General features: G+C 46.5%; 1 protein-coding gene across 1 annotated transcript in view; it reads left to right on the forward strand.

Annotated features, from left to right (window-relative positions):
* The window catches only part of LOC126991276 (uncharacterized), a 26,170-nt gene that overhangs the window by 5,486 nt on the left and 10,684 nt on the right, over nt 1-10,000 (forward strand). The gene's annotated exons all lie outside the window — the stretch shown is intronic.

Genomic DNA, 10,000 nt, shown 5'->3' on the forward strand with positions numbered 1-10,000 from the left:
GAAGACTTCGGGGTTTCTGTTGCTTACGCTCCTTGAAATAAATCCCAGTACCCTATTTGCTAGATTTTTAGCTTGAATGCATTGTGCCCTTGGACGGAGATCAGAGCTCACTAAGACCCCTAAATCTCTCTCGCACCCAGACCTGCTTATGAGAGTGTCATTTAAGCAATAGTTGTGAGAGGGGTTGTTCCTACCTGCACTCAGAATACTGCACTTCCCTACATTGAACTCCATCTGCCACTTATCCGCCCAGTCATACAATCTGTTTAGTTTACCCTGGAAAATACCAGCGTCCTGATCCGACTCAATTACTCTACCGATCTTGGTATCATCTGCAAACTTACTGATATCACTACTAATTCCTGTATCTAAATCATTGATATAAATAACAAACAAAAGTGGACCTAATACCGAACCTTGTGGGACCCCACTCGTAACACATCCCCAGTCAGATCTTTTACCATTGATTTGCACTCTTTGCTTCCTATTGCTAAGCCACGCCTTGACCCAGTTCAAAACTTTACCCTCTACTCCGTGAGCCTGTAATTTAAGCAACAGTCGTTGGTGAGGAACTTTGTCAAACGCTTTACTAAAATCAAGATAGATTACATCATAATTTTAATATATGTCAACTGCCTCAAATACTTTATTGTAGAAGGACAAGAGATTGGTGAGGCATGACCTACCTTTCGTGAACCCATACTGCGAGCCATGAATTAAGCTATGTTTCTCTAGATGCTCCCGAATGTTCCTGGCTATTATGGACTCCAGCATCTTGCCTATAACCGATGTTAAGCTAATTGGGCGATAGTTTGAAGCAGCTGACCTGTCCCCCTTTTTGAAAATCGGCGTCACATTAGCTACTTTCCATAGGCTGGGCACATAACCAGTATTTACCGACATCTTAAAGATGTCGGTTAGTGGGTCACTGAGTACATCACCTAATTCCTTTAATACCCTCGGAAATATCCCGTCAGGACCTGGCGACTTATTCTTCTTAAGCTTATCTATCTCATCCTGAACTACTTGCCTGGTAATGATTATATCCCTCAATTTATCGCCATCCCCGCCCTCGTACACCTGAACCCTTTCCGGAATAGTCGTTCGATCCTCTTGTGTGAATACTGATAGGAAGTAGTTGTTCAACAATGTGTTCATATTTTCGTAATTTTCCACTAGTTCGCCTGTGTTTGTTTTCAGCGGTCCAATTTTCTCCATTGTTTTTGTTCTATACATCTGAAAGAAGCCCTTAGGATTACTTTTCGCCTCATTTGCTACTTTGATCTCATAGTTCCTTTTTGCTACCCTGGTGTTTTTCTTCATTAATCTAGATAGTTCGACATACCGGCCCCTGAGATGTGTTTCACCATTCTATATTTTCTGATAAATTCCCTTCTTTAACCCTAGCTCGTGTTTTAGTCCGCGAGTCATCCACTTAGGATCATTATTTTCTTTTCTAACTGTTCGCTGTGGTATATGCTGTCCGTGCCACTCTACTATTACTCTAACTAAATTATTATAAGACAGTTCTACCTGGTTCTCCTGGCTCTCCAACCCACAGTTCTGGCCCTCATGAATCCCTAAATTATCCCAGTTTACCCCTTCAAGATGTCTTCAAAGCCCCTCGTAATTTGCTCTTCTAAAATCTGGCACAAACATTGGGTTTGGTTCGCGGGTTACCGCCCAGTCTAAGCTAAAGCGAACCGTTCTGTGGTCACTATTTCCTAACTCTCCGCCCACCTCCAACTCGTGTAGCAACTTTCCATTATTAGTTAGGACTACATAAGAACATAAGAACATAAGAACGCAGGAGTCTGCAAGAGGCCGGTAGGCCTGTACGAGGCAGCTCCTTTGACCCTAAGCTCCCGTGTATCTAACCCCACCTAATATCGCTGTCCATGAATTTATCTAGTCTATTTTTGAATGTGACAATTGTATTGGCACTCACCACATGACTGCTAAGCCTATTCCACTCATCCACCACCCTATTAGTAAACCAATTTTTGCCTATGTCCCTGTTGAATCTGAATTTATCCAGTTAAAACCCGTTACTTCGTGTCCTACCCGGTTCTCTTACCAACAAAACCTTATGAATGTCTCCCTTATTAAAGCCCTTCATCCATTTATAAACCTCGATCATGTCTCCACGCACCCTTCGCCTTTCTAGAGAATGCAAGTTTAACTGTTTGAGTCTTTCCTCGTATGGCAAGTTTCTCAACCCCTGAATCATCTTAGTCATCCTCCTCTGCACCGATTCTAACATTTTGATATCCATTCTATAGTAGGGTGACCAGAACTGAACCGCATAGTCAAGATGAGGTCTAACTAATGCTAAATATAGTTTGAGGAAGACTTCGGGGCTTCTGTTGCTTACGCTCCTTGAAATAAATCCCAGTACCCTATTAGCTCGATTTCTAGCTTGAATGCATTGTGCCCTTGGACGGAGATCAGAGCTCACTAAGACCCCTAACTCCCTCTCGCACCCAGACCTACTTATGAGAGTGTCATTTAAGCAATAGTTATGTGAGGGGTTGTTCCTACCACTCAGAATACTGCACTTCCCTACATTGAACTCCATCTGCCATTTATCCTTGATCATATAATCTGTTGAGTTCACCTTGGAGAATACTAGCGTCCTGATCCGACTCAATTACTCTACCGATCTTGGTATCATCTGCAAATTTACTAACATCACAACTAATTCCTGTGTCTAAGTCATTGATATAAATAATAAACAAAAGTGGACCTAATACCGAACCTTGTGGGACCCCACTCGTAACACATCCCCAGTCAGATCTTTTACCATTGATTTGCACGCTTTGCTTCCTATTGCTAAGCCACGCCTTGACCCAGTTCAAAATTTTACCCTCTACTCCGTGAGCCTGTAATTTAAGCAACAGTCGTTGGTGAGGAACTTTGTCAAACGCTTTACTAAAATCAAGATAGATTACATCATAATTTTCATCTCTGTCAACCGCCTCAAATACTTTATTGTAGAAGGACAAGAGATTGGTGAGGCATGACCTACCTTTTGTGAACCCATGCTGCGAGTCGTGAATTAAGCTATGTTTCTCTAAATGCTCCCGAATGTTCCTGGCTATTATGGACTCCAGCATCTTCCCTATAACCGATTTTAAGCTAATTGGGCGATAGTTTGAAGCAACTGACCTGTCCCCCTTTTTAAAAATCGGTCACATTAGCTACTTTCCATAGGCTCGGCACATAGCCAGTATTTACCGACATCTTAAAGATGTCGGTTAGTGGGTCACTGATTATATCACCTAGCTCCTTTAATACCCTCGGAAATATCCCGTCAGGACCTGGCGACTTGTTCTTCTTAAGCTTATCTATCTCATCCTGAACTACTTGCCTGGTAATGATTATATCCCTCAATTTATCGCCATCCCCTCCCTCGTACACCTGAACTCTTTCCGGTATAGTCGTTCGATCCTCCTGTGTGAATACTGAAAGGAAGTAGTCGTTCAACAATGTGCTCATATTTTCGTAATTTTCTACTAGCTCCCCTGTGTTTGATTTCAGCGGTCCAATTTTCTCCCGTGTTTTGTTCTATACATCTGAAAGAAGCCCTTAGGATTACTTTTCGCCTCATTTGCTACTTTGATCTCATAGTACTTTTTTGCTATCCTGGTGTTTTCTTAACTAATCTAGATAGTTCGACGTACCGGCCCCTGAGATGTGTTTCATTCTTTATTTTCTGATAAATTCCTTCTTTAACCCAATCTCGTGTTTTAGTCCACGAGTCATCCACTTAGGATCATTGTTTTCTTTTCTAAAAGTGTTCGCTGTGGTATATGCTGTTCTTGCCCTCTACTATTACTCTAACTAAATTATTGTAGACATTTCTACCTGGTTCTCCTGGCTCTCCAATCCGCAGTTCTGGCCCTCATGAATCCCTAAATTATCCCAGTTTACCCCTTCAAGATGTCTTCGAAGCCCCTCGTAGTTTGCTCTTCTAAAATCTGGCACTAACACTGGGTTTGGATCACGGGTTACCGCCCAGTCTAAACTAAAAAGAACCGTTCTGTGATCACTATTTCCTAACTCTCCGCCCACCTCCAACTCACGTAGCAAGTTCCCATTATTGGTTAGGACTAAGTCTAATATGTTATCTCCTCTGGTAGGCTCAGTAACTACCTGCTTAAGGAAATTATCTTGTATAACTTCAAGAAAGTCCTCGGCTTCCAGGTCACCCACTAGATCTTCCCAGTCTATATTCCTATAATTAAAGTCCCCATTACGCAGACATTTCTCATACTCGCCCTGCCAATCTCCTGTAGTAATATACTCGTGTCCTGCCTGTTAAGGTTGGGTGGCCTGTATATAACTCCTAGAGTTAGTTTTCTTTCCTTTGTAAACGTCCACCCAAACTGATTCTGAATCCATGTTAGTTTTGACTGAATTGTTAACTGAACATTTAAGTGAGTCTTTAACATATAGCTCAACTCCACCTCCCTTTCTGCCCCTTCTGTCTTTGTGAAACATCTGATAACCCGTTATTTCAAATTCTGACCTAAAATTTCTATTAGCAAAGTCTATCCATGTCTCAGTGATCGCTATTATGTCAAAATTTTCTGAACAAGCTTCACCCCTTAGTAAGTCTATCTTGTTTCTGAGGCTCCTGCTGTTAGTATAGAAGATTCTTAGCCCGTCCTCTGTTACTCCTCTAGAATTACTTCTAAGCTGCCTGGTTATATTATGAGCTAGATGTCCCCTCCCATTACTCCTCCCATTGCTCCCATTACTCCTCCTCCCTCGCCTATACTAAAAAAATCCCTCAGGGTACCAAGTGCTCGCTCAAGGGAGTCTGAGAGAGCCTTAACACCCTTGAACGTCAAGTGTATCCCGTCACGGGCGTAGAGGGCGTCGTTGCCAAAGAGGTCCCAATTGTCGACGAACAGCCACCCATTGCGCTCGCAGTGCTCAGCAAGTCTGCTGTTCACTGCTATCGCCCTGGACAGCCATCCATCGCCAACGCCCCTCCTTGGCAGGACGCCACACACTACTGGCGACCCACCAGCGTCACGTATCCTGCCTAACAATTCTCTAAAACGCCTGAGAAGGTCCTCGCTTGGCACACGAGAAACGTCGTTTCCGCCACAGCTGAGAAAGACAATGGGTGTCGATCCCTCGCTTGCCATACACGCCTCAATCCTGTCTGATATATGGCCCACCTGCCCCTGGAAACACACCCTCGTCCTGTTCTTATCCTTGGAGCAAAATACCTGTCAACGTAACGAACCTGACTATCACCAACAACAAGAACCCGACGGTCGGAAGGGGGCCAGGAGGGTGGGTGAAGGGGAGGAGAGCAGGAAGGAGGGAGGGACCTGCTGTGAAGAACGAGGAGAATTGTGGAAGAGGTGGAAGGTGGAAAGGGGAGGAGGAGGAGGAAGAAGGAGAAAGGGGTGAGGTGGTGGAGGAGGAATGGACGAGGAGAGGAGGAAGAGGGGAAAGGGAAGGTAAGGGACAGGTGTTGGAGGGAGGGACGAGCGAGGAGGCGGAGGTCAAGGAGGAGAAAGAGGAGGAGGAGGAGGGGAGAGTGGGCGAGAGGAAGGCGAGGAATTTGAGGCGGAGGAGGAGGGAGGGAGGAGGAGGAGGAGGAGGAAGGAGTAGGTGAAAGGGAGAGTGAGGTGTGGGAGGGAGGGACGGACGAGGAGAGGGAGGAGGAAGGGGAAGGGAAGGTGAAGGACAGGTGTGGGAGGGAGGGACGAGCGAGGCGGAGGACAAGGAGGAGGAAGAGGAGGAGGAGGAGGAGGAGGGTGGGCAGGGAGAGGGAGAGGGACAGGGGAGGAAGGCGAGGAGGAGGAGGAGGAGGAAGGGAGGAAGAAGGAGAAGGAGGGTGGGAAGCAGGAGATCGGAGATGGTCGAGGAGGAGGAGGAGGAGGATGGGAGGGGCTGCTGTGTGGTTGAAGACAATACTAGAGGGGAGGATTACGAGGAAGAAGAGGAAGAGGAGGGGGAGGAGGACGAGGAAGAAGAGGAAGAGGAAGGGGAGGAGGAGGAGGCGGGGCTTGTTGCTGCTGCACTAACCAGTAAGTGTACCTGGGCGGCGAGAGTCGTAACCCTATTCTCTAACTCTATGATCCTCTGATCATCCTTCTGAGTCTTAACGCAGAACCTACAAACGTCCTTGGAAAGAAAGTACTGCTTGGCCATGCGAAGGCCACACCCAGAACAACGCTTGAGGGACGTCATGGTGAAGATATGGGCGAGGCAAGACGGAAACAATTAGGCGCGTTAAGACGATAACAAAGTACGCAGCTGCGGTGAGGTCGTCAGGTCAAAAATGTGTATCTAGGAAAACAAACCAACAGCTGCTGTGAGGTCGTCAGGTCAAAAATGTGTATCTAAGTCTAATATTTTATCTCCTCTGGTAGGCTCAGTAACTACCTACTTAAGGAAATTATCTTGTATAACTACAAGAAAATCCTCGGCTTCCAGGTCACCCACTAGGTCTTCCCAGTCTATATTCCTATAATTAAAGTCCCCCATTACGCAGACATTTCTACTCCTACTCGCCCTGCCAATCTCCTGTAGTAATATACTCGTGTCCTGCCTGTTAAGGTTGGGTGGCCTGTACAGAACTCCTAGAGTTAGTTTTTCTTTCCCTTTGTAGCGGCGACAGAAGAGAGAGAGTCCTCTCTCTCTCTCTCTCTCTCTCTCTCTCTCTCTCTCTCTCTCTCTCTCTCTCTCTCTCTCTCTCTCTCTCTCTCTCTCTCTCTCTCTCTCTCTCTCTCTCTCTCTCTCTCTCTCTTTTTTATTTAAACAGATTTTTACAAAAAAAGGAGGCTCAAAATTACACTTTTTAGGTATAATTATTCTAAGAGTCTGTGTATGGGACAAATTGAATTGCCGAATGTTGAAACATACAAGCATAAAAATACAAAAAATACGAAAAAAATAAAGAAAAACATGTAAAAACAATATGGAATAATGTCAGTTTGTCACTTTATATTTATAGTTTATAGCACTAGCACACTTGGGTGTCCCTCACGCCACCTGTGAGCAGCCAGCTTCACCTGCTGCGTGCTCATGTTCTCCACTTGGGGAGTGGCTGCCGTGAACATGTTCCACAGGCGTGTGGTCCTGGCTGTATAAGTGCGCTGGTGCTGCCTGGAGTGTGATCGAGGCACCTGCACGAGCTGGTCACCGGAGAGTGTAGTCCGGGTGAACCTCTGAGCAGCGCGTGGAGGGAGCCTCAAGCTGCTGAGGTGGGGAACCCCCTGCACCTGGGCTTTGTGACACACCACCAGTGCTGAGACATCACGGCGGTGCTCCAGCGATGTGACAGTGGCAGACTCCTCTTCCAGGTGCTCGCTGGCCTCCACCAGACGCAGTGCTCGTCGCTGCATTGCTTTGAGCCTCTGCATGTGGGTGGCAGCACTCACCATCCAGCACAGGGCACCGTACTCCAGATACGGTCGTATCTGTGCCTTGAAGAGAGTGAGGATGCCCCGTGGGTCGAGGGATCCCGCTACTCTTCGCAGGGCAGAGACTCGCAGGGAGGCCTGGCGGGCAACAGCTCGGACGTGGAGGTCGAAGCGCAGGCTTTGGTCCACAGTCACTCCCAGGACCTTGATGTGGTCCTGGAGGGGCAGATTCTTGCCTCCAAGACGCAGCTGGCCTGAGACTGCTCGAGAGGCGTCTGGGGACCGTAAGATGACCATGGCCTGCGTCTTCTCCGGGGCGAGGGTGACCTGCCACTCCTCTCCCCACTGCTCCACCAGGCTGAGCTGCCTGTTGATCTCCTCGACGGCGCGCTGGCTGTCGGGGCGGCAGTAGGAGCGGGAGAGTGTGCAGTCATCGGCGTAGGCTGACACTGCCGATAGCTGCCGGAGGAGATCGTCGATATATATGTTCCACAGGATTGGGCCAAGCACGGAACCCTGTGGAACTGAGGCATGCATTGGTGAAGGCCTTGATGACTGCCCGTTGATCACCACCCCTCTTCTCTCTCTCTCTCTCTCTCTCTCTCTCTCTCTCTCTCTCTCTCTCTCTCTCTCTCTCTCTCTCTCTCTCTCTCTCTCTCTCTCTCTCTCTCTCTCTCTCTCTCTCTCTCTCTCTCTCTCTCTCTCTCTCTCTCTCTCTCTCTTTGTTGTTTTCTTCCTCATCTCATATTCTTTTCGCCGTCCTTTCTGATTCTCCCTTCCCTTCTCATTTCTTTGTTTCGTCCAAGTGTCCCTCTTCTTCTCCTTGCCTTCCAGTCCTTGCCTCTCCTCTCTTCCTATAGTTTTGCTTCTCTCATTATTTTCGTCATTTTTTACCAGCACAAAACTCAGGAGCAACTTGTGAACTGTTTTTCGCTTTGGTCTAACTAACGCCGCATAACTTGAGTGCACCAGATCAATTCTCTTTGTTGTTTAGTATAATGTCAATGTCTTTTTTTTTCCCTCCTTGTGAATCATATCGGTTTCCTTGAATTTATCTTTTCTTTGTTTTATCAATTTCCTGTTTTCCTGTTTTCCTTATCCTCCGAACCCCTCGATCCCCTTTTTCCTCTCTCTTCTTCGTTCTCTACTTTCCCCCTGCCTCCTTTTCCTCTTTCCCTGTATCTTCCTTTTCCTTGTTTCCTTGTTTCTTCCTTTTTTGGGGGGAAATGACACTGAATAAAAAAAATAATAATTACAAAATACAAACTCGAACACGAAAAAAACCTTAGTGTCAGGATGGTAGTCCCTCCAGCATTCAGTATGCCAGGTCTCAAGTAGCTGCACCCACACTTACGGCAGGCTTAGTGCATCCTATGGTGATGCGGCTACATATATTACTGGGAAGTCAGCGGGGCTGACCCTGTACCTTGCCGCTTGTGTGCCAGGCCAGGAGGTCACACACTACGTCCTGCTACTAGTGCCTACCGCCCACAGGCCACTGGGACCTGCCTGAGCTAGTGGGCTGCTTCATTAACAATAACGTTCTCTCAGCTGTGCTCAGTGAATCCCCTGCATTTGCCGCTAGATTGTAGTTCATATGTTCAGTCCCTTATGTCTGCTCCCCTGACTAACTCAAGGCCTTTATTCTTTTAGCACTTGTCCCCTGCCATTGTATCTTTTCAGTTTCCTTCCTGGTGCTACGTCCACATGTATCCGTAGCTGTACAGTCACACCCTGTACTGCCTGGGGGTTGGGATGGCATGCTCCTCCCTTCCCTTTGTTGTTTACTTGCAACAATAAACTAGCAAGCAATCAATCAATTTCATATTTGTTATTCGTCTATATTTTCCTCTTTCGTTCCGTACTGTGTGTGTGTGTGTGTGTGTGTGTGTGTGTGTGTGTGTGTGTGTGTGTACAATATCTTGACGTCATATCCGGTTTATGCAAAAAAGAGAGAGAGAGAGAGCTAACTTCCTTTCTTTAACTTTCTCCTCCTCCTCTTTTGTTTTATTATTCATGTTTTTTTCTTTTCCTTTTTTGTGTCCTTTCCTGCTATTCCCTTTCCCTATCACCTCTCTCTCCTCCTCTTTCTTCTCCTCCCCTTCTTCTCCTCTCCATATCTGTCTCATCCGCTTTTGAATCATCTCTCTCTCTCTCTCTCTCTCTCTCTCTCTCTCTCTCTCTCTCTCTCTCTCTCTCTCTCTCTCTATCTCTCTCTCTCTCTCTCTCTCTCTCTCTATCTCTCTCTCTCTCTCTCTCTCTCTCTCTCTCTCTCTCTCTCTCTCTCTCTCTCTCTCTCTCTCTCTCTCTCTCTCTCTCTCTCTCTCTCTCTCTCTCTCTCTCTCTCTCTCTCTCTCTCTCTCTCTCTCTCTCTCTCTCTCTCTCTCTCTCTCTCTCTCTCTCTCTCAAACGATCTTGTACTTCCAATGTATTTCTTATTATTTTCCTTATCTAACGCCTTCCTTGTCTCTCTCTCTCCTCTTATAACATGAACGTCAGGAGTCTGCGCGAGGCCATGGAGTCACCGTAGTAGTAGTGGTAGTAGTAGTAGTAGTAGTAGTAGTAGTAATAGTAGTAGAAGTAGTAGTAGTGGTGGTGGTAGTATATAG

This window comes from Eriocheir sinensis, unplaced genomic scaffold (assembly GCF_024679095.1).
Source record: "Eriocheir sinensis breed Jianghai 21 unplaced genomic scaffold, ASM2467909v1 Scaffold255, whole genome shotgun sequence".
NCBI lineage: Eukaryota > Metazoa > Arthropoda > Malacostraca > Decapoda > Varunidae > Eriocheir > Eriocheir sinensis.